Here is a 22,793-nt window from a genome sequence, read left to right on the forward strand (position 1 = left end):
TCTGACATGATCGTCACTTTAGGATACCCAAGAGGATCTATAGGCACTTTAGTAAGGTAATTCAGAAGCTTTGGTGAATATATACGTAAAAATTAGGTTCCTGATTTTCATTTAGTATGTCTACTTTCCCTAATATCCATGATTATTCCTTTCCTTTTCATTTGTCTTCTTCAGTTGGGTTAACTCTTCATTAAGAGTCACAAAATTAGAATTACACAATATATTAAATGCTAACGTTTGACAAAAGTGGAAATAACATTTCTTTCTCCCTTCTCAGAAGATCTGTTGTATTTTCATCGCTTTCTATTCCTATACCAAATTGCTTCTGTAATTACAATAAACTTTTAGTTGCCATTTTGGCCAGATCATGGGGGGTTGAGGAGCAGGGGGATTCTAAAATGTATCCAATATATCCTGTTTCTTTCCTGAATCAGCATAAACCAGTCACAAATCATTATTCTTAGCAAACCAGCCCAATTTACTTAAGAGTATCACTTTGTAGCTGCCAAAAGTGAGAGCAGTTTGCCAACTCCCCATCCAGCTCTGCAGCCTCCAGTGGTATTCCTACACTTATTCCTTACCATTTGTTTAACCAGTATTTTGCTTCCTAGATCTCAGAATCATCTGGAAATCTGCAATGTTTTACAACATGCTTTCAGAAGATTCCCATGTTTATGCACACCATTCCATTCAAAAGGGCCTAATTACCATACTTTTTATTTCCTATCCCTAATTGCTTCCAATCCAAGATGGATTTTTGAAATTATCATTTACTTATTTCACATTTTATGAACTTTTTCAAAGTCTAGCAAAATATTAGTATTAGCTGCTTACTTAACTGGTCAAAAACTATCCTCACTTTCTGTATGGGACATCTGTTTTTAACATTATCTTAAGAGTACAAACTCCTTGTTATACAACTCCTGCCCTTTTAGAATTACGAAAAATGTTCTCTGAATGGTTCGAATGTGATGAATGTCCTTCCCCAAGTCTTTATACTCCTTGATTACACTGTAGCCCTAACAACCAGGACCTCTTTCCTAAAATTTTCTTCCTCTTGTTTCTATAATTTTTCTTTCCAACCACCGACCTGACCTGTCAGCTTCTGACTCTTTTCCTAAAGTCACCACTTTATGAACACATAGGGGTTCTCCAAGCTCTATCTTTGGCTACCTGTTTTCTCACCTTATCTGTTTTGGGGGTTTGGGGAAGAAGTTTCATAGTCCCATTCAAATTTCATGCCTTCAACTATCATCCTCTGAGGAAGTTTCCCAAATTTTTATCTATAGTTCTGGCCTGGATCCCAAGACCCATACCACAGCTGGCAAGGACACAACACCCAAGAGAGACGTTGCCAGTTGCCTATACACAGCCTAAAAGGACTTCTCAACACAGCCTTGGACAGTCAGTATACTATCAGAGGAAACTAGGACTGAAGAAGAAACCCACTCACCACTTCCAATCATTCCCTAAATGTCTCTACCTGACATTCCATACCACCACCTTATACTCAGTATCTCAAACAAACAACTCATTATCTTTCCCCAAAACCTTTACTCTACATATGTCATCTTGTGGGGAAATCTTGTGAGTCTTCAGTAATTCTCTCTTCTGTACATTCAGATTCAAGCTGTTGCCCATTTTTATCAAGTAACATTATAGTATCTCTCAAATGTGTCTTTCATTTTCCAATATATCCAAATATAAGCATTGAATATCTCTTGACTAAACTGCTAAATCTGCTAGCTTCCTAACTAGTCATCTCATCTGGCGTCTCTTCCCACTTTTTCTTTTTGAGGCAGAGTCTCATTCTTTGGCCCAGGCTGGAGAGCAGTGGCGTGATTATGGTTCACTGCAGCCTCAACCTCCCAGGCTCAAGTGATCCTCTCACCTCAGCCTCCCAAGTAGCTGGGACTACAGGCATGCTCCACCATGCATGACTAATTGTTTTGTATGCTTTGTAGAAACAGGGTTTCACCACGCTGACCAGGCTAGTCTCAAACTCCTGGCCTCAAGCAATCTGCCTGCCTCAGCCTCTCAAAGTGCTGGGATTACAGGCATGAGCCACTGCGCCCAGCCTCTTCCCACTTTTTCAATCTCATTAAGTGCTGCCAAAGTAATCTGATCTCTTACTAATAAGCACTCAGTGACCACCCAAATTCCTTATTCTTGCAATCAGTATCTTTAACAAGATAGTTTAAGGTTACTTCTAATCTTACTTGTATGTCTCTATGTAAAGATGGCTATAATTGGTAGAATATATACAGACATATAAATCATGATGTTTCTTCTAGCAGAAAGTCGCTCCTTTAAACTAGAGAAAATTGGGCCGGACGTGGAGGCTAACACCTGTAATCGCAGCACTTTGGGAGGCTGAGGCAAGTGGATCACCTGAGGTTAGAAGTTCGAGACCAGCCTGGACAAAATGGTGAAACCCCATGTCTACTAAAAATACAAAAATTAGCTGGGCAAGCTGCGTGTGATCCCAGCTATTTAAGAGGCTGAGGCAGGAGAATGACTTGAACCTGGGAGGCAGAGGTTGCAGTGAGCCGAGACCATGCCATTGCACTCCAGCCTGGGCGACAAGAGCAAAACTCCATCTCAATCTATAAGTCAATAAAACTAGAGAAAACTGGAGGGCATGGAGAGAGAAGTTCAACAGAACTTGATAATGAAGTGAATAATGATAATGATGATGAATGAAAAAAGAAAAATCAAAAATGAATCTAAAATTTCTAGCTCAAGCAGTGGGTTATATGATGATACTAAAAGAGGGAGGTGTCTGGGGAGGGATTAGGACTTATATTGTAAAGTGACTTTGACATCTCAAAGTGAAAATGGATAGCAGATGGGCAGACATAAATCCTGATCTCAGAAGACAAGTGTTGACTAGAGATGTCACTCTTAGAATAAATATAATAGAGATGATACTTTAAGCCTCAAATGTGTTTAAAGATCTAGAACAAATAGAGTTTAAAAGAAGAGAGAATGGAATTTTAAAAGAAGAGGCCTAGAACATGCCGATGTTAGAAGTCAAGCAGAGAAGGGAAAACTAATGGAGAAGACTAAGAAGAAATAACCTGAAGAATGTGACGTTTACAGCAGCCAAGAAGGAAAAGTATACTTAGATGAAGGCATGATCAGCAATGCTGAATGATATTAAGAGGAAAAGCAAGATGAAGATGGGGGGACAAAAGACCCATTAGATTTAGCAACTTGGAAGTCTCAATAGCAACTTTAGTTGGCACCTGTTTGCACAACTGAGAAACCAGAGTGGAGTGCTATCCTATAAGGAGTAACAATGGGAGATGAGAAAATAAAGATGAAAAGGTAGCAAAGTAGAGATAAGTCCTTCAAAAAAGTTGCCTGTAAAAAGAAAGTGAAATGATATGGAGGATTCTACGTTATAATGCCTATAAAATGCTAAGAATAATGCATTATCTCAAGTACTTCTATCTTTTCTACCACTGATAGTTCTCACTAAACATTATTCATCCACACTAACTTCAGGAACAATGCAAGGATGCCCAATACTACTCTATTCTGAATATTATTTGTTGATGAAATTAGGCTAGAGAACACTGAAAATATTAAGAAATAAGAATTGAAAAGAAGGCAGGGCACAGTGGCTCACCCCTAATCCTAGCACACTGGGAGGCCAAGCGAGTAGACTGCTTGAGCCCAGGAGTTGGAGACCAGCCTGGGTAACATGGTGAAACGCCTTATCTACAAAAAATAAAAAAATTAGCTCGGTGTGGTGGTGTGTACCTGTAGTCCCAGTTACTTGGAAGGCTGAGGTGGGAGAATCACTTGAGCCCAAGAGGTCTAGGCTACAGTATGCCATGATTGTGCCACTGTACTCCAGCCTGGGTGACAGACTAAGACACCGTCTCAAAAAAAAAAAAAAAAAAGAATTGAAAAGAAGAAATAAAATGAGTAGAGGCTAGGCGCGGTGGCTCACACCTGTAACCCCAGCATTTTGGAGGCCAAGGCAAGTGGATCACCGGAGGTCAGGAGTTCGAGACCAGCCTGGCCAACATAGAGAAACCCCGTCTCTACTAAAAAAATACGAAAATTAGTCGGGCATGGTGGCACGCGCCTGTAATCCCAGCTACTCGGGAGGCTGAGGCAGGAGAATACCTTGAACCTGGGAGGTGGAGGTAGCAGTGAGCCGAGATCGCACCACTTCACTCAAGCCTGGGTGACAAGAGTGATACTCTATCTCAAAAAAAATAAAAAATAAAATAAACAAACTAGTAGAGAAAATAATTATACACAGAAGAACTAGAAAAGAAGAAATAAAACTATTTTCAGATGACCTGAGGGAATACCTGGGAAATCCTAGAAAACTGAAAATAAAACTCAATAAACAAAAGAATTCAGCAAGGTAGCACGATACAAAATGAACACGAAAAAAAACAGTCACACTTCTATACACAAGTAACAATTAGAATACATAAGGGATGAGAAAGCCCCCGTTTTTTTTCTCTTTTTTTTTTCATTAAAGTTCTAGGGTACATGTGCACAACGTGCAAGTTTGTTACATATGTATACATGTGCCATGTTGGTTTGCTGCACCCCTCAACAAGTCATTTACATTACATATTTCTCCTAATGATATCCCTTCCCCAACCCCTCACCCCACAACAGACCCCGGTGTGTGATGTTCCCCTCCCTGTGTCCAAGTGTTCTCATTGTTCAATTCCCACCTATGAGTGAGAACATGCAGTGTTTGGTTTTCTGTCCTTGAGATAGTTTGCTGAGAATGATGGTTTCCAGCTTCATCCACGTCCCTGCAAAGGACATGAACTCATCATTGTTTATGGCTGCATAGTATTCCACGGTGTATATGGGCCACATTTTCTTAATACAGTCTATCATTGATGGACATATGGGTTGGTTCCAAGTCATTGCTATCGTGAATAGTGCCACAATAAACATACGTGTCTATGTTTCTTTATAGTAGCATGATTAACAATCCTTTGGGTATATACCCAGTAATGGGATTGCTAGGTCAAATAGTATTTCTAGTTTTAGATCCTTCAGGAATCGCCACACTGCCTTCCACAATGGTTGAACTAATTTACACTCCCATCAACAGTGTAAAAGTGTTCCTATTTCTCCACATCCTCTCCAGCATCTGTTGTTTCCTGACTTTTTAATGATCGCCATTCTAACTGGCATGAGATGGTATCTCACTGTGGTTTAGACTTGCATTTCTCTGATGACCAGTGATGATGAGTATTTTTTCATGTTTCTGTTGGCTGCATAAATGTCTTCTTTTGAGAAGAGCCTTTTCATATCCTTTGCCCACTTTTTGATTTGGTTGTTTGGTTTTCTCTTGTAAATTTGTTTAAGTTCTTTGTAGATTCTGGATATTAGCTCTTTGTCAGATGGGTGGAGTGTAAAAATTTTCTCCCATTCTGTAGGTTGCCTGTTCACTCTGATGGTAGTTTCTTTTGCCATGCAGAAACTCTTTAGTTTAATTAGATCCCATCTGTCAATTCTGGCTTTTGTTGCCATTGCTTTTGGTGTTTCAGTCATGAAGTCCTTGACCATACCTATGTCCTGAATGGTATTCCCTAGGTTTTTTCTAGAGTTTTTATGGTTTTCGGTCTAACATTCAACTGCTTAATCAATCTTCAATTAACTTTTGTGTAAGGGGTAAGGAAGGGATCCAGTTTCAGCTTTACACATATGGCTAGCCAGATTTCTCAGCACCATTTATTAAATAAAGAATCCTATCCCCATTTCTTGTTTTTGTCAGGTTTGTCAAAGATCAGATGGTTGTAGATGTGTGGTGTTATTTCTGAGGCCTCTGTTATGTTCCATTGCTCCATATATCTGTTTTGGTACCAAGTACCATGCTGTTTTGGTTACTGTAGCCTTGTAGTATAGTTTGAAGTCAGGTAGCTTGATGCCTCCAGCTTTGTTCTCTTCGCTTACGATTGTCTTCGCAATGCGGGCTCTTTTTTGGTTCCATATGAACTTTAAAGTAGTTTCTGCGAATTCTGTGAAGAAAGTCGTTGGTAGCTTGATGGGGATGGTATTGAATCTATAAATTACCCTGGGCAGTATGACCATTTTCACAATGTTGATTCCTCCTATCCATGAGCATAGAATGTTCCTCCATTTGTTTCTGTCCTCTTTTATTTCGTTGAGCAGTGGTTTGTAGTTCTCCTTGAAGAGATCCTTCACATCCCTTGTAAGTTGGATTCCTAGGTATTTTATTCCCTTGGTAGCGATTGTGAATGGGAGTTCACTCATGATTTGGCTGTTTGTCTGTTACTGGTGTATAGGAATGCCTGTGATTTTTGCACATTGATTTTGTATCCTGAGACTTTGTTGAAGTTGCTTATCAGCTTAAGGAGATTTTGGGCTGAGATGATGGGGCATTCTAAATACACAATCATGTCATCTGCAAACAGGGACAATTTGACTTCCTCTTTTCCTAATTGAATATCCTGTATTTCTTTCTCTTGCCTGATTGCCCTGGCCAGAATTTCCAACACTATGTTGAATAGGAGTGGTGAGAGATGGCATCCTTGTCTTGTGCTGGTTTTCAAAGGGAATGCTTCCAGGTTTTGCCCATTCAATATGATATTGGCTGTGGGTCTGTCATAAATACCTCTTATTATTTTGAGATATGTTCCATCAATACCTAGTTTATTGAGAGTTTTTAGCATGAAGGGCTGTTGAATTCTGTTGAAGGCCTTTTCTGCATCTATTGAGATAATCATGTGGTTTTTGTTGTTAGTTCTGTTTATGTGATGAATTACTTTTATTGACTTGTGTATGTTGAACCAGCCTTGCATCCCAGGGATGAGGCTGACCTGATCGTGGTGGATAAACTTTTTGATATGCTGCTGGATTCAGTTTGTCAGTATTTTATTGAGGATTTTTGCATTGATGATCATCAGGGATATTGGTCTAAAATTCTATTTTTTTTGCTATGTCTCTGCCAGGTGTTGGTATCAGAATGATGCTGGCCTTGTAAAATGAGTTAGGGAGGATTCCCTCTTTTCTATTGATTGGAATACTTTCAGAAGGAATGGTACCAGCTCCTCTTTGTACCTCTGGTAGAATTCAGCTGTGAATCCGTCTGGTCCTGGACTTTTTTTTGGTTGGTAGTCTATTCATTATTGCCTCAATTTCAGAGCCTGTTATTGTTCTATTCAGAGATTCAACTTCTTCCTCGTTTGGTCTTAGGAGGGTGTATGTGTCCAGGAATTCATCCATTTCTTCTAGATTTTCTAGTTGCTTTGCATAGAGATATTTACAGTATTCTCTGATGGTAGTTTGTATTTCTGTGGGATCAGTGATAATACTCCCTTTATCACTTTTGACTGCATCTATTTGATTCTTCTCACTTTTCTTCTTTATTAGTCTTGCTAGCGGTCTATCAATTTTGTTGATGTTTTCAAAAAACCAGCTCCTGGATTCATTGCATTTTTTGAAGCAATTTTTGTGTCTCTATCTCCTTCAGTTCTTCTCTGATCTTAGTTATTTCTTGCCTTCTGCTAGCTTTTGAATTTGTTTGCTGTTGCTTCTCTAGTTCTTTTAATTGTGACGTTAGGGTGTCAATTTCAGATCTTTCCTGCTTTCTCTTGTGGGCATTTAGAGCTATAAATTTCCCTCTACACACTGCTTTGAATGTGTCCCAGAGATTCTGGTACGTTGTGTCTTTGTTCTCATTGGTTTCAAAGAACATCTTTATTTCTGCCTTCATTTTGTTATTTACCCAGCAGTCATTCAGGAGCAAATTGTTCAGTTTCCATGTAGTTGTACGGTTTTGAGTGAGTTTCTTAATCCTGAGTTCTAATTTGATTGCACTGTGGTCTGAGAGGCAGCTTGTTGTGATTTATGTTCTTTTACATTTGCTGAGGAGTGCTTTACTTCCAATTATGCAGTCAATTTTAGAATAAGTACAATATGGTGCTTAGAAGAATGCATATTCTGTTGAGTTGGGGTGGAGACTTCTATTGATGTCTATTAGATCCAATTAGTGCAGAGCTGAGTTCTAGTCCTGGATATCTTTGTTAACCTTCTGTCTCGGTGATCTGTCTAATATTGACAGTGGAATGTTAAAGTCTCCCATTATTATTGTGTGGGAGTCTAAGTCTCTTTGTAGGTCTTTAAGGACTTGCTTTTTGAAACTGGGTGCTCCTGTATTGGGTGCATATATATTTCGGATAGTTAGCTCTTCTTGTTGAATTGATCCCTTTACCATTATGTAATGGCCTTCTTTGTCTCTTTGGATCTTTATTGGCTTATAGTCTGTTTTATCAGAGACTAGGATTGCAACCCCTGCCTTTTTTTGCTTTCCATTTGCTTGGTAGGTCTGCCTCCATCCCTTTATTTTTAGCCTATGTGTGTCTCTGCACGTGAGATGGGTCTCCTGAATACAGCACAGTGATGGGTCTTGACTCTTTATCCAATTTGCCAGTCCGTGTCTTTTAATTGGGGCATTTAGCCCATTTACATTTAAGGTTAATATTGTTATGTGTGAATTTGATCCTGTCATTATGATGTTCACTGGTTATTTTGCCCGTTAATTGATGCAGTTTCTTCATAGCATTGATGGTTTTTACAATTTGGCATGTTTTTGCAGTTGCTCATATCGTTGTTTCTTTCCATGTTTACTGCTTCCTTCAGGAGCTCTTGTAAGGGAGGCCTGGTGATGACAAAATCTCTCAGCATTTAGTTGTGAAGGATTTTATTTCTCCTTCACTTATGAAGCTTAGTTTGGCTGGATATGAAATTCTGGGTTGAAAATTCTTTAAGAATGTTGAATATTGGCTCCCACTCTCTTCTGGCTTGTAGGGTTTCTGCCAAGAGATCCGCTGTTAGTCTGATGGGCTCCCCTTTGTGGGTAACTCGACCTTTCTGTCTGGCTGCCCTTAACATTTTTTCCTTCATTTCAACCTTGGTGAATCTGACAATTTTATGTCTTGGGGTTGCTCTTCTCGAGAATTTTTCCAAGGAGTATCTTTGTGGTGTTCTCTGTATTTCCTGAATTTGAATGTTGGCCTGCCTTGCTAGTCTCCTGGATAATATCCTGAAGACTGTTTTCCAACTTGGGTCCATTCTCCATGTCAGCTTCAGGTACACCAATCAAACGTAGATTTGGTCTTTGCACACAGTCCCATATTTCTTGTAGGCTTCGTTTGCTTCTTTTTACTCTTTTTTTCTCTAAACTTGTCTTCTCATTTTATTTCATTAATTTGATCTTCAATCACTGATACCCTTTCTTCCACTTGATCAAATCTGCTATTGAAGCTTGTGCATGCATCACGAAGTTCTCATGCCATGGTTTTCAGCTCCATCAGGTCATTTAAGGTCTTCTCTATGCTGTTTATTCTAGTTAGCCATTCGTCTAACCTTTTTTCAAGGTTTTTAGCTTCCTTGTGATGTGTTAGAGCATGCTCCTTTAGCTCAAAGAAGTTTGTTATTACTGACCTTCTGAAGCCTACTTCTGTCAACTCATCAAAGTCTTCCTCCATACAGCTTTATTCTGTTGCTGGCAAGGAGCTGCGATATTTTGGAGGAGAACAGGCACTCCAGTTTTTAGAACTTTCAGCTTTTCTGCTCTGGTTTCTCCCCATCTTTGTGGTTTTATCTACCTTTGGTCTTTGATGTTGGTGACCTGCAGATGGGGTGTTGGTGTAGATGTCCTTTTTGTTGGTGTTGATGCTATTCCTTTCTGTTTGTTAGTTTTCCTTCTAACAGTCAGGTCCCTCAGCTGCAGGTCTGTTGGAGTTTGCTGGAGGTCCACTCCAGACTCTGTTTGCCTGGGTATCACCAGTGGAGGCTGCAGAACAGCAAATATTGCTGCCTGATCCTTCCTCTGGAAGCTTCATCCCAGAGGGGCACCCACCTGTATGAGGTGTCTGTCAGCCCATATTGGGAGATGTCTCCCAGTTAGGCTACATGGGGGTCAGGGACCAACTTGAGTAGGCAGTCTGTCCATTCTCAGAGCTTAAATGCTCTGCTGGGAGAACCACTGCTCTCTTCAGAGCTGTTAGACAGGGATGTTTAAGTCTACAGAAGTTTCTGCTGCCTTTTCTTCAGCTATGCCCTCCCCACAGAGGTGGAGTCTATAGAGGCAATAGAACTTGCTGAGCTGCACTGGGCTCTGCCCAGTTCGAGCTTCCCGGCTGCTTTGTTTTCCTACTTAAGCCTCAGCAATGGGGGACGCCCCTCCCCCAGCCAGGCTGCAGCCTCGTTGTTAGATCTCAGACTGCTGTGCTAGCAGTGAGCAAAGCTCCATGGGCATGGGACCTGCTGAGCCAGGAATGGGAGAGAATCTCCTGGTCTGCTGGTTACTAAGGCCGTGGGAAAATCACAGTATTTGGGTGGGAGTGTCCCGTTTTTCCAGGTATAGTCTGTCACGGCTTCCCTTGGCTAAGAAAGGGAAATCCTCGACCCCTTGCACTTTCCAGTTGAGGTGATGCCCCGCCTTGCTTCAGCTCACCCTCCATGGGCTGCACCCACTGTCCAACCAGTCCCAGTGAGATGAACCAGGTACCTCAGTTGGAAATGCAGATATCACCCGTCTTCTACATTGATCACACTTGGAGCTGCAGACCGGAGCTGTTCCTATTCAGCCATCTTGGAATGGAATTTTTTCAGAAAGCCCCTTTTTAATAGTAATTTTAAAAAGTAAAATATTTAGGAATAAACAGAAATGTTCAAAACCTACATAAAGAAAAATAAACATTCTTAAAACATAGAAAAGTAGGACTGTACAACTGAAAAAGAAATACCCTGTCCTTGGTTAGAACATCTCAACATCAATAGGTCACAAACTTACAAATCATAAAGCTTTTTACGGAGTTAGACAAGTTGATACTGAAGTTCAAATGGAAAAAGTTCAAGAAAAACTGGGAAATACTGAAAATAAATAGATATGAGGGGACTATCTCATTAACACATACTACAAGCATTAAAACATACTACAAAGCTGCTATAATGAAAACAGTGTAGGACTGCTACATGAACAGGCAGAACAGTGCAAATGAACAGAAAATCCAGAAATAAATTCCACTACAGATAGAAATCTAATATCTGTAAAGGTGATATAATAAATCATTAGCACAGTTATAGTCATTTTAAACAATAGATGAGAGAAAAAGATAAAATTCAATGTTTCTCATATCATACATAAAAATAAACTGCAAATGGATCAGAGATCTAATCATAAGAAAACTACAAGTACTTTTTAAAAGTGCAGGGAGCAGGAGAGAGGGATTCTTCCTATAAACTAAGAATTCATAAAAGAAAACGCTTTCTCAATAGAACTAAAGTACAGATATAAAATTTTGCAGGACAAAAATACATGAGAAGCAACATCAAAAAACAGGTAACAAACTGGAAGGAAACATTTGCAACATATATCACAGATAAATGCCTAATATCCCTACAAAGAACTTCTAAAACTGAGAGGGGAAAGCCCAAATATCCTATGGAAAGTTGCTCTTATACATATGAAAAGACATTCAAATCCACACATAAAAGATGAATGCAAATTAAATGTACCCAAAATTCCATTTCTCACCTATCACTTGGCAAAAATGGAAGTTTCACCATGCAGTCTGTTTGCAAGGCTGTAGGGAAACAAGCACTCTCATACTGCAGCAGGGAAGGCAAAATGTTACAGCCCCCATGCAGGGAACTGGGCAATATTCTAATAAAACTAAGTAAGTATTTGCCCTTTGAACCTTTTTTGCTGTTGTTGTTAGCAACAAAGTCTCACTCTGTCACCCAGATTGGAGTGTAATAGCTCACTGCAGCCTTGAACTCCTGGGCTCAGGGGATCCTCTCAAGTAGCTGGGATTACAGGGACAAGCCACTGCACCGGGCTTAGTATTTGCCCCTTCAACCAGCAATCCCATTTCCAGGAATTTGCCCTGAAGATACACCTGTAAAACTATGAAAGTAAGTATCATTGCAGCATATTTGTAATTGTAAAATAGTGGAAACTACTTAAATGTGCAAGCATAAGAGATTGGTTGAATAAACTATGGCACACACAAAGTAGTAAGCACCTGCAAAAACGAATGAGGAAAATCTCTACAAACTTATATGAGGTAATTCCCAAGAGATACTGATACATGAAAAAAGTGAACTGCAAAAGAACATATATGCTACTTTTTAGGTAAAAACAAGAAAAATAAGACAACATAAATATCTCTGCGTTATCTTTATAAAAATAAGTAAAGCCCAGAAAACAATAAAATTGGTTTCCTACAAAGTATGGGGTGGAATGGGGAGGAAGGAGTGACAATTTTCTGAGTATACCTTTTTGTACAGTTTTACTTTTTGGAAAAGTAAATAATTTCCTATATATTCAAAAAATTAAATCAATAAGGATGTAAAGAAAGGGGGCACAAAAGCTGAAAGAAAACTAATACAAGTGAACTACATTTCAAATTAATATCATAAACACACTTAAGGAATAAGAAAGAAAGAACTAAGTAATTATGAGAACAGTATTTGGTTACATACTCACAGGAATGAGTACAAAAAGGAGGGAGAACTTCAAACAAATTTCAAACTTTTTTTGGTATGTTTGTTTCTTATATGATTAACCAATCTTGAAACTGTTTTAGATCTATTATTTAGTTGACCAAAAAAGTAAATGTGTTGATACTGTTGGAAGCCAAGGTTCTCACTGTGAAAGACGGGACATATAAATATGAGAAGCAAGCAAGCAAGAAACCTGCGTGGATGGATTAGAATTAGAGAAACTGGTATATCTCTAAATAAAAAAAAATGCAGATGTATGTGTCCATGTATGTTTTTCAATATGCATTGTGTATATATGTATAAATGCATGTGTATACATAAAGCTTATATATTTCCTACCTCTGTCCTCTAAAAGGGCCTAAAAGCCAAGACCCAGTAGCAATCAACACACTAGTGCCAAGATCTTGTTCGCTAATATTATTCCCACTAAAAACAATCAGAGCTCCTCAGAGAAATGGCTGCTTCCAAAGCTGGGGCAGAACAGATAAAAGATAATCCTGCAACAACTTCTTTTGTCAGAAATTAAGGAAGCACTGAAATATGTGATGGAGGACTGTCATGCACTTCGACTAACCAAACCTGGGCAATTTGAGTACCAAAAGCTCTATGACTTCTAAAGCTGTTTGGTCTTCCCAATCTTACCTTTTGAAATTCTGTCCCATAATTGTCCTTTCCTGTTTCCCCTAACCAGAGACATCTATCACTACAGTTGTGTCCTGTCTCTAGCACTCCATGATATAGTATTCTCGCTAACTTTTTTTTTTTTTAAACAAATCCACAAGGAAAATTCTATGTTCTGGATTCTAGTTCTTGTACATTTATCAGAATGTACTATGCTCACTCCAATAAGCAACTAGAGGGCAGACTGTATATTTTTCACTATTGTTTGCCCAAGGCCAAGTACAGAGCCTATTCTTTATTAGCAATTTGGTAAACATTTATTCAACTGAAATGTTTAATTTATCCCATTGCTTATGGTTTTCCTCTTTCCAGCAAACACTAAGAACAGTCAATTTTCTCCCTTTCATTCATCCATCAAATCTGATTGGGATAAGTTCTATGCTCACTTTCTAATTAAGCAGTCACCAACCTTTTTGGCACCAGGGACTGGCTTTGTGAAAGACAGTTTTTCCATGAATGGGAAGGGAGCTGGGGAGAGATGGTTTCGAAATCAAACTGTTACACCTCAGATCATCAGGCATTAGATTCTCATAAGGAATGAGCAACGTGGATCCCTCGCATACACAATTCATAACAGGGTTTGCACACCCATGAGAATCTAATGCTGCTGCTGATCTACTCACCATTCACCTCTTGCTGTGTGGCCCCATTCCTAACAGGCTGTGGACCAGTCCCAGTCCATGACCAGGGAACTGGGGACCCCTGTTCTAAATGACTTCTCAGTTACACCAATCCTCAAAAATGTCTGCATGTGTAGCCCCTTCAGTACACAAGAGTCTTATCAGTACCATTTATGTGTAGCAATATTGGAAAGTATGTTTTATGTGGCATAACATCACAATTTCAGAAGTTTCATATCTCTTATTTTGAGTAAGATAAATAAATGTGGAAAGAAGTCAGTTTGTGCACATGTTAAAGGAAAAAAATTAAGATTTTTTTTTTCTTAAAAAAAAAAGGTTGCTATAGTCTAGTAAATTTGGGAAATACTGAATTGAACTAAGTTACACCAGGTTCTCAGGTCTTTTAATACATCAACATATAATGGGATTCTCTTATAGGAAACAAAGTATTCAGTGCTTTCCGGATTTATGTGACCACGGGATCTTTACACTCCAAGCATCTCCTGGAAAAAATATACCATAGAACACACTTTGGAAATGTTTACTACACTATGACTGGCAGAAAACATCTTAAGTATCTGTGAACATAAGAAGATACTGCCATGGCCAAAAGAAAACACCTGATTAATACTACCAGGGTGACATGAAGCTTTCTACATAATATACAAAGTAGCTACTGATTCAAATTGCAATTGCTTAAAGACCAAAAGCCTATGAGCTCTAAATTAACTATCTGTCTACTCCTGGGCCCCCACTAAAATTCTGGTGTGAGTTTCCACTTCCTCTCCCAATTCTTGAACTACGGATAACCAACTCCACTATGAGCACCCCACAATTAAAACACACATACACACAGAGAAAATGAAAGGTCTGAATTATGGCAGTGCTTCTCAGAGTTTAATATTCATATGAATGACCTAGAAATTTTGATGAAACACAGATTCTGATTTAGTAGGTATGGGGTTAGGTCTCAGATTCTGCGTATCTAGGACGCTCTCAGGTAACACCAATACTGTTTATGTACAGACCATAGTTTGGATAGTAAGTGTATAATGCGTATCAGGACAAAATGTTGAGGCCCCTAACTCATATCCAATGGCTATGTCTTTCAAACCACTTTCTGAAGATTTGATTCTTCCATCGGAAAACAATTAACTTTCATTAACACAGAAACTGTACACAAAAACTGAAGATACACTTAAATCCCTATTATCTGCTGATGATTATGTTTTACTAGAAATGGCAGTTTCCTGCAGAGTGCCATAAAAGTACAATTATCTAAAATCATTTTTAGTCTAAATCTTCGTTCTACCTGTCTTTCCAAATGCCCATACCAACACAGAAGCACACTGACTTTCACGGCAGCCAGGAACTGTCTCCAATTGTACTGACTTACAAGGCTGCAATTGTAGGCCCTGCCCCCAACCAAAAAAGACATGTATGAAGCCAGCATCTTTCTCAATGATTTACTGAAAGCAGCAGCTCATTTTAATAAAACCATCCCAAAACATAAAATTGATTAAACCAACTGCTGTGTTGGGCATACACGACAGCTGATCAAAATCATTCAAGAATTTTATTCTTACAGATTTTCTTTCAGGCTTTGAGAATTTTTCTCCCATTCCAAACTTTTATCTTGACACTGATATCACTGAAATAAAGAAAAAAAAAAGGATCTTTAAATCTATGAAATAGTTTTTAAATACAAAGTAGATCAATTCAAGAAAATATTTTAATAAACTGATTCATATACAACTTAATGTACATACTAAAGCTAATAACCACTTTTCTAGAACATATTTTGTGTAACAAAATTAAGGGTTTATACTGAGTAACCTCTTATGATGTCAAACACTGTGTGGCTTTTCCTAGGCACAGCACTGTCATTTAGCAAAGTATTACAAAATTACACACGACATATTACCCTCATTCCTTAACAAGGAAAACTTTGTAAAATTAGATAGTAATTCTCTTTATGTTTCTTGATATTAAACACTGAGATTTTATTTCACTAAAACACAAAGATACTTATTTCTTTGCATGTTACATGATGCCTTTATTTTTTTATAATTAAGCAATTTTAGAGTATTTTTGTCACAACGAAGGACAAAGATAAGCCAACTGTTTAGATTCCTCTCCTTTATGTTGTGTCTTTGATCACTAACAATGCTGCGTGAACAGCCAACAGAAGGCTGACATTTCATAAAATATGCAGTGATAAAAACTAATACTGTAGCATCTGGGAGTGATATATAAAATGCAGAAATACACCTAATAACTGTGATCTTAAATTACAAGTTACTAAAAGCTAAATAAAAGGCATACCTAAGAACAAACAAAATAGCAAGATTACAAAAGGCTTTCTTTTACTTCTATTTCTAAAAACAAAGTTTTTAAAATAATTTAAGTCCATTAGACTTTTCCTACTACTCTACAACTTAAAAGCTCATTACTTTCTAAGAACAGGGTATCTGTACTATATACACCTCTCAACAACTGAAGAACATGTTACAAAACCACCAATGAAAGACCCTGTTCAAAATGCAGAGGAAGTTTTTCTTCTCGGATACTTAAACATGTTAAAACTGCTAATGAAGTAAAACAACACGTAACTTTTATGACAAGATGCCAGAGAGAACGTCTAAAATAAAATTTAAAGTCCATAATAATCGAAACAAATGTACTCTTAATACCAGTATTAATACATCCTTTCACAATCTAAGCCTTAAAGTCCTTGGTAAACCACCGGAAGCAAGTAAAATGTGCTCAAATATGTTTAAATAATTTTACCTTTACTACTAAACATTTGTTTTTTAATATTAAGAAGCAGGGAAGTCACACAATAAAGACAATCCAAGAGCAAACATTTGAATTTATCTTCATAGCATTTGGTTAAATATTCCACCTATATCCATCAAAATCACAGTCCAGCAGAAATGTCTTATTGTTTTTTTAATATGTATGCTAAAGGGAAATGAAAAAACAAAGGCCATATTCAGCACTTCAAGAACTCTGAATTACACTCTGACTAAAGAAAATATACATATAAGTATGTAGGAGGCAAGTGTCCTTGTGCTTATAATTAGCATCTGAATTCAGGGATTTTACTACTTAGGGCATACCCACTGCCTGTTATTCTTACCACGGTTTTTTATGTCACTTAATGGAGATAAATATTCTCTTCCCTTCTCATATTTACATCAATGATATTTAATTTTTAAAATAGGTTAAACACCCATCTCAACATCACTCTTCATCTCCAACTGGACAAAGAATGGCATTACAAGACTGAGAATACAGAAGGCATATTTACATTCATAATGTTCCTAACTATAACATTTATGTAAATTATGTTTTTATATTTGCAAATACAATAATTTTTAGTTTCACTGCATATTTTGCCATTCTTTCAACATTAACTTTCTATGGTTATTACAACCTCAAAAAATCATGCCTATGAAATATATGACATTGTTCAAGCCACTAGATAAAAACACCTGAAGCAAAAGAATAACATATCTAAGCATAACATATCTACTTTCAATCTAATCTTATTCTCCTACAGAAGATAGCTTTAGTATATTAACTAAAAATTCCTAGTTGTTTGAGTTTAGAAAATCTTCCTTTTGGAATTATTTTCATTATCTTTTAACTATTTCACATGAGTTTACGTATCACATAAATGACATAAAATTTACTAAAATTATTTTAATGTCGGGCACCAATTAATCATTCTTTCCATTATGTTGTCTACTGAATTTACCCAGATATATAGCATTATGTGTATTTAGAAGAAAAGAATTAAGTTGGACCATCTGAAGACCTACACTTTCAAGAATAATTTACCCTAATCAAAATTTATTTGTGAAGTAAGAAAAATTATAAATACCAATGACAGCAGAGGGGAAAAAAGAAGTCAATTTTCTAGGTTTTCTGATTGTCAAAAAAAATGACAAACCACATTCTTCAACTATAACTAAGTAGGTAATTAAGAAATTAGCTGTAGAGCATCTTTCTCTCTCTTCCAGAATATAAAGTCCATGAAAGCTGAGTCCATACCTTTCTTGTTTAACTTTTTAATCAATGGTGCTTGAGTGTAGGCAACCAATTAAGATGTATGGGAAAAAAATAAGTGGGCATTTGTAATGAACTGTACATGGCTAAGAGAGATTCAAAGAAATATAACATGGTCCCTGCTTTCTTAACACTTAAAATCCAGTCAGCAACATAGGACTTAGACCCAAGTGAAAAACAAAAGCAAGTAATAGTACAAAATACTAAACAGGAAGTACTTTGTGAGTAGCAACAAAGCAAAACAGGAATTCAGAAGATGGTGAAATCACAGTAGAACCATTGCAGAAAGACTTCACAAAGGGGGCAAGACAAGAGCTGCAAGTTGGAAAAAAGTACATTAAGCTTTAGGTGGACAAAACAAAAAAAGTAGAAAGGCCATCATAGAGTAAAATGCAGAAAAGACACAAAACACTGAGAAATGAAGAAGGATATGCCAATGTAAAAATATTCTCAGTATGTTGGGACCATCCTGACAAAAATGAAAGCATTTTTGTTACTGGTCAGTGGAGGAAAAAACTAGGACAAATTTATGAGAGAACCTCAAATACCAGGCTGGAAAGTCTAAATTTCAATCTCTAGGCAAAGTGGGGCCAATGAAGGTTCCTAAGCAGGAGATTGTCTGGGTAAAGCCAATGCTTTAGGAAGATTAATCTGACGGCAATGCATAGGACAGATTTGAGGACAGCAGGGATACAAATTAAGAGACTTCTAAAGTATTCCAGGAATAAGGCTGCAGAGGAGTCATCTAGGCTTTTGAGAATGGTATAGAACTGGCAGGAGCAAAAACTACTAAGACAATACATTGACTAATGAGATATAATGGGTAAGAGAGAACAACACTAGGAATTCTTAGATCTAAGATAAAGAGTCTAAAGGATAACAGGAGGGAACAAAGAATGGCTGGATCTGACTGGAGCGGACAGACAGTGGCAAGACGATGCTTCCAGTTCCAGACATTCACTGTGAGGGGACAGAGGGATGGAAACATAAAAATGAGGTTAAAAGTAGAGCTATAGATTTTAGAGTTCTCTGTGAATATGTAATAGTTTAAAATCTTGAAAAGGAAGGGAAGAACAAAGAGCAGAGACTGAAAATTATACTACACTAACAAAATCTATAAATACACCTGAGGAAATTAACTAAAGTCAAATAAAATGGAATGACTATATAAGAGAGTTCCAGTACAGCAGGAATAACTCAAAAAAGGAGAACACAGGCCCATAAAGAGGGTGCTTGCAAAAACTTTACCCAACATTGTTAAACAAGCGGGGTCTTAGAATGTACTGCAAGGAAGAACAATTTTTAAATATTCTGGGGTTTTTTTTTTTTTGAGAGAGAGAGAGGCTATGTTAGGATATAAATGAGAGACAAAAACTAAATATCTGAGGAAACAAAAACTTTTAAACATATAATTTCTTACTGTTTTGTTTCACTAAAAGAAAAAGCTGGACATTTTCCTTTTAAAAAGTCCTGAGTCCATACAGCATGCAAAGTAAATGCCCATACAAGATTAAAAGAAAAACACTGTCACGTGCTTTTTATGCTTTATATATCAATTATATTCACTTTCGTATTTTTTCACATCTGCATTAGCTCTTATTACTACTCTCTCAAGTTTAGGCCAGTATCCATATAAATTATACACTATATTTTTATATTTCTTAAATGCTATAAAATATTACAATGAGAAAAAAAATCTAACAAGTATTGTACCTATTTTTAAAAATACACACACTCAGCCGGGCGTGGTGGCTCACACCTATAATCCCAGCACTTTGGAAGGCTGAGGAGGGTGGATTACCTGAGACCAGAGTTTGAGACCAGCCTGGCCAACATGGCGAAACCCCTTCTCTACTAAAAATACAAAAAATTAGCCAGGCATGGAGGTGGATGCCTGTAATCCCAGCTACTTGTGAGGCCGGGCAGGGGAACTGCTAGAACCCAGGAGGTAGAGGCTGCAGTGAAGCCGAGATCACGCCACTGCACTCCAGCCTGGGCAACAAGAGTGAAACTCTGTCTTAGGAAAAAAAAAAAAATACACACACCCAATTTGCATGGTAGAGCCCACAGAAGAACATAGAATTCACAGGGAAAACAGAAATCAGGAAAAGTCCCCACCCTCTCCCCCCACTTCACCATGGGCCTAAAACAGAAAATAACAACATAAACTTCAAGAAAAGAGACCCAACATGAAACATAAATTTAAATGTAAAATAAGGCTTTAGAAAAACGTTTTCCAGAGTGTAACTATCTGAAGAACCCTGGGAACGGTTTAATTGTATCAAGATTTAGAATTCCAATGGAAAGGTTAAAGCTTTATAATGTATAATCTTTACCATCATATGCGAAGAAGAGAGATGCTCATTCATCAGCATAAGGAATTGTTAGGATAACTTATATGAATGTACTCACTGTACGTGGGTGTCTAACTCTACTAAAAGATATTTAAGCTAACCAATAAGTCAGATATGTTCTTAAAAATGCTAAGTGGTTATATGTGTTAGATTTTCTGTATGGCATATTAATACACTTTTCCTGTATGATATAGTGAACTCAGTGATAATAAATATGTGCTGTGTCTGCCGCCTACATTTTCACTGACAGCACATGGAGTGTAAAACTGGCATTGTAAACTGAAAAGAAAGAAATTAACTTTAGAGGTATGTAGCATTAGTTTTATCTTATGCATTACTAAATCTAAATGCAGATGGATTATTAAATTAAGGACACAAGTGTGTATAAATTAGCAAGTATCAAATATCTATTTAGCTTATTAAAATAAAATATAGAATAGAAAATCATAAATTGGTCTTTTTTTTAGGCTATCCAAAGAACAAGTTAATCCATTTGAATACAAATCATATTCTGTGCTTTGGGGAAATTCCAGACTACAAATTTAAGTTGAAGAGTAGACATAAATGGTAATTTAGCCATTAGATACACATAAAATACATAATTGTTGTCTTTGATTAATGTAGTATAATCTAATAAACAAAAAATTTCAAAAAAGTGAAATTAAAACATTCAAATACTTTATTAAAAGGCAGCTGTGCTAGTAAAATTATTTGTTTCTGTAACAGCTGTTTAAATAAATGTAATACCCAGTTAATTCTTTAGTATAAAATAAAGTCTAAAGGTAGAGGGAGGAAAAAAGTCTGTCTTAATTCCTCTTCTTCACATGTAACAGTGTAAGGACAGAGTCAAGCACAAGCAGCAATACAAAAACTCAGGACTCACTAGTTACTTTGCTACTAAACACTGAGCAATGTGAGAAAAATAAGCTTTAGTGAGAAAGAAGTAAAACAGTGATGTAAGTAGTCATATTACAAAACATGTGGCACCTTTACACATAAATAATAGGCCCCCAAAAGAAGCTAGGAACAGCCTTGAGTTGACAGGCAACAAGAAAATGGGGACCTGGGTCCTGCAATCACAAGGAACTGAATTTTGCCAAAAAACTGAATACACAGGAAACGGATTTTCTGACATTTGAACTTTAGCATGCTACATCTCATACTGGACTTCTGACCTACAGAACTATAGAATTAAAAACTTGTGTTGTTTTAAACCATTAAATTTGTGATAATTTGTACAGAAGTTACAAAAAACTAATACATGAGGGCTAAAAATAAGGCAGGATGACAGGCAAACAGAGGAACTGTACCAAGAAAACTGGGTTTATGATCACCCTATTCAGCACAATACCCACACACAGCTAACTAGCACATGTTTTTGACACGAAATCAGTTTCCCCAATACAGAATGCAAACTTTTACCTTAAGAGGAGGAAGTTTCCAACCAAGTCATTTTTCATTTCTGTTAACTAATTTCCTAAAAAGAATTAAACTCCACAAGCAAGCTGCAAATACTGGCATACCTACTTTTATTGAGCTTTGTTTTATTGTGCTTTGCAGATACTGCATTATTTTTACAAATGTACGTTTGTGGTAACCCTGTGTTGAGCAAGTCTATCATATATATGTGCGATACAATATTTTTTCCAACAGTATGTGCTCACTTTATGTCTCTATGTCACATTACCATAATTCTCACAATATTTCAAATGTTTTCATTATTATCATATCTGCTATGGTGAACTGTGATCAGTGGCCTTTGATGTTACTATTATAATTATGTTGGGGCACCACAAACCACACCCAATAAAGCAGATAACTTAATCAATGAATGTGTTCTGACTGCTCCACAGATCAGCCATTCTGCCATCTCTCCCCTTCTCTCCTCAGGCCTCCCTATTCCCTGAGATATGACAATACTGAAATTAGGTCAATTAATGGCCTTACAACGGCCTCTTAGTGTTCAACTGAAAGAAAGAATCGTATGCCTCTCATTTGAAATAAAAAGCTATTTTTATTGAGAGCCAAGACAGGCCAAAAGTTAGGCCTCCCACGCTGGGCGCGGCGGCTCACGCCTGTAATCCCAGCACTTTGGGAGGCCGAGATGGGCCGATCACGAGGTCAGGAGATCGAGACCATCCTGGCTAACACGGTGAAACCCCGTCTCTACTAAAAATACAAAAAAAAAAATAGCCGGGTGTGGTTGCGGGCGCCTGTAGTCCCAGCTACTCGGGAGGATGAGGCAGGAGAATGGTGTGAACCCGGGAGGCAGAGCTTGCAGTGAGCCGAGATGGCACCGCTGCACTCTAGCCTGGACGACTGAGTGAGACTCCGTCTCAAAAAAAAAAAAAAGAAAGTTAGGCCTCCTGAACCAAAAAGCCAAGTTGCAAATGCAAAGGAAAAGTTCTAAAGAAAATTAAAAGTGCTATTCCAATGAACACATGAATGTTAAGAAAGTAAAATAGCCTTAGTGCTGATATGAAGAAAGCGTGTGTGGTCTAAACAGAACATCAAAACAGCCACAACATCCCCTTAA

At 37.5% G+C, this 22,793-nt stretch overlaps 1 protein-coding gene across 24 annotated transcripts in view; it reads right to left on the reverse strand.

Annotated features, from left to right (window-relative positions):
• The window catches only part of TBC1D5 (TBC1 domain family member 5), a 595,437-nt gene that overhangs the window by 452,657 nt on the left and 119,987 nt on the right, over positions 1-22,793 (reverse strand). For 18 of the 24 annotated variants that reach the window (XM_063602211.1, XM_063602210.1, XM_055109554.2 and 15 more), the window contains one exon: positions 15,416-15,480. The exons of the other annotated variants lie outside the window; for them this stretch is intronic. The gene's annotated coding sequence lies outside the window, so the exon portion shown is untranslated. The remainder of the gene's footprint in view (positions 1-15,415; positions 15,481-22,793) is intronic. 24 annotated transcript variants of the gene reach the window in all.

Source organism: Pan paniscus, chromosome 2 (assembly GCF_029289425.2).
Source record: "Pan paniscus chromosome 2, NHGRI_mPanPan1-v2.0_pri, whole genome shotgun sequence".
Lineage (NCBI taxonomy): Eukaryota > Metazoa > Chordata > Mammalia > Primates > Hominidae > Pan > Pan paniscus.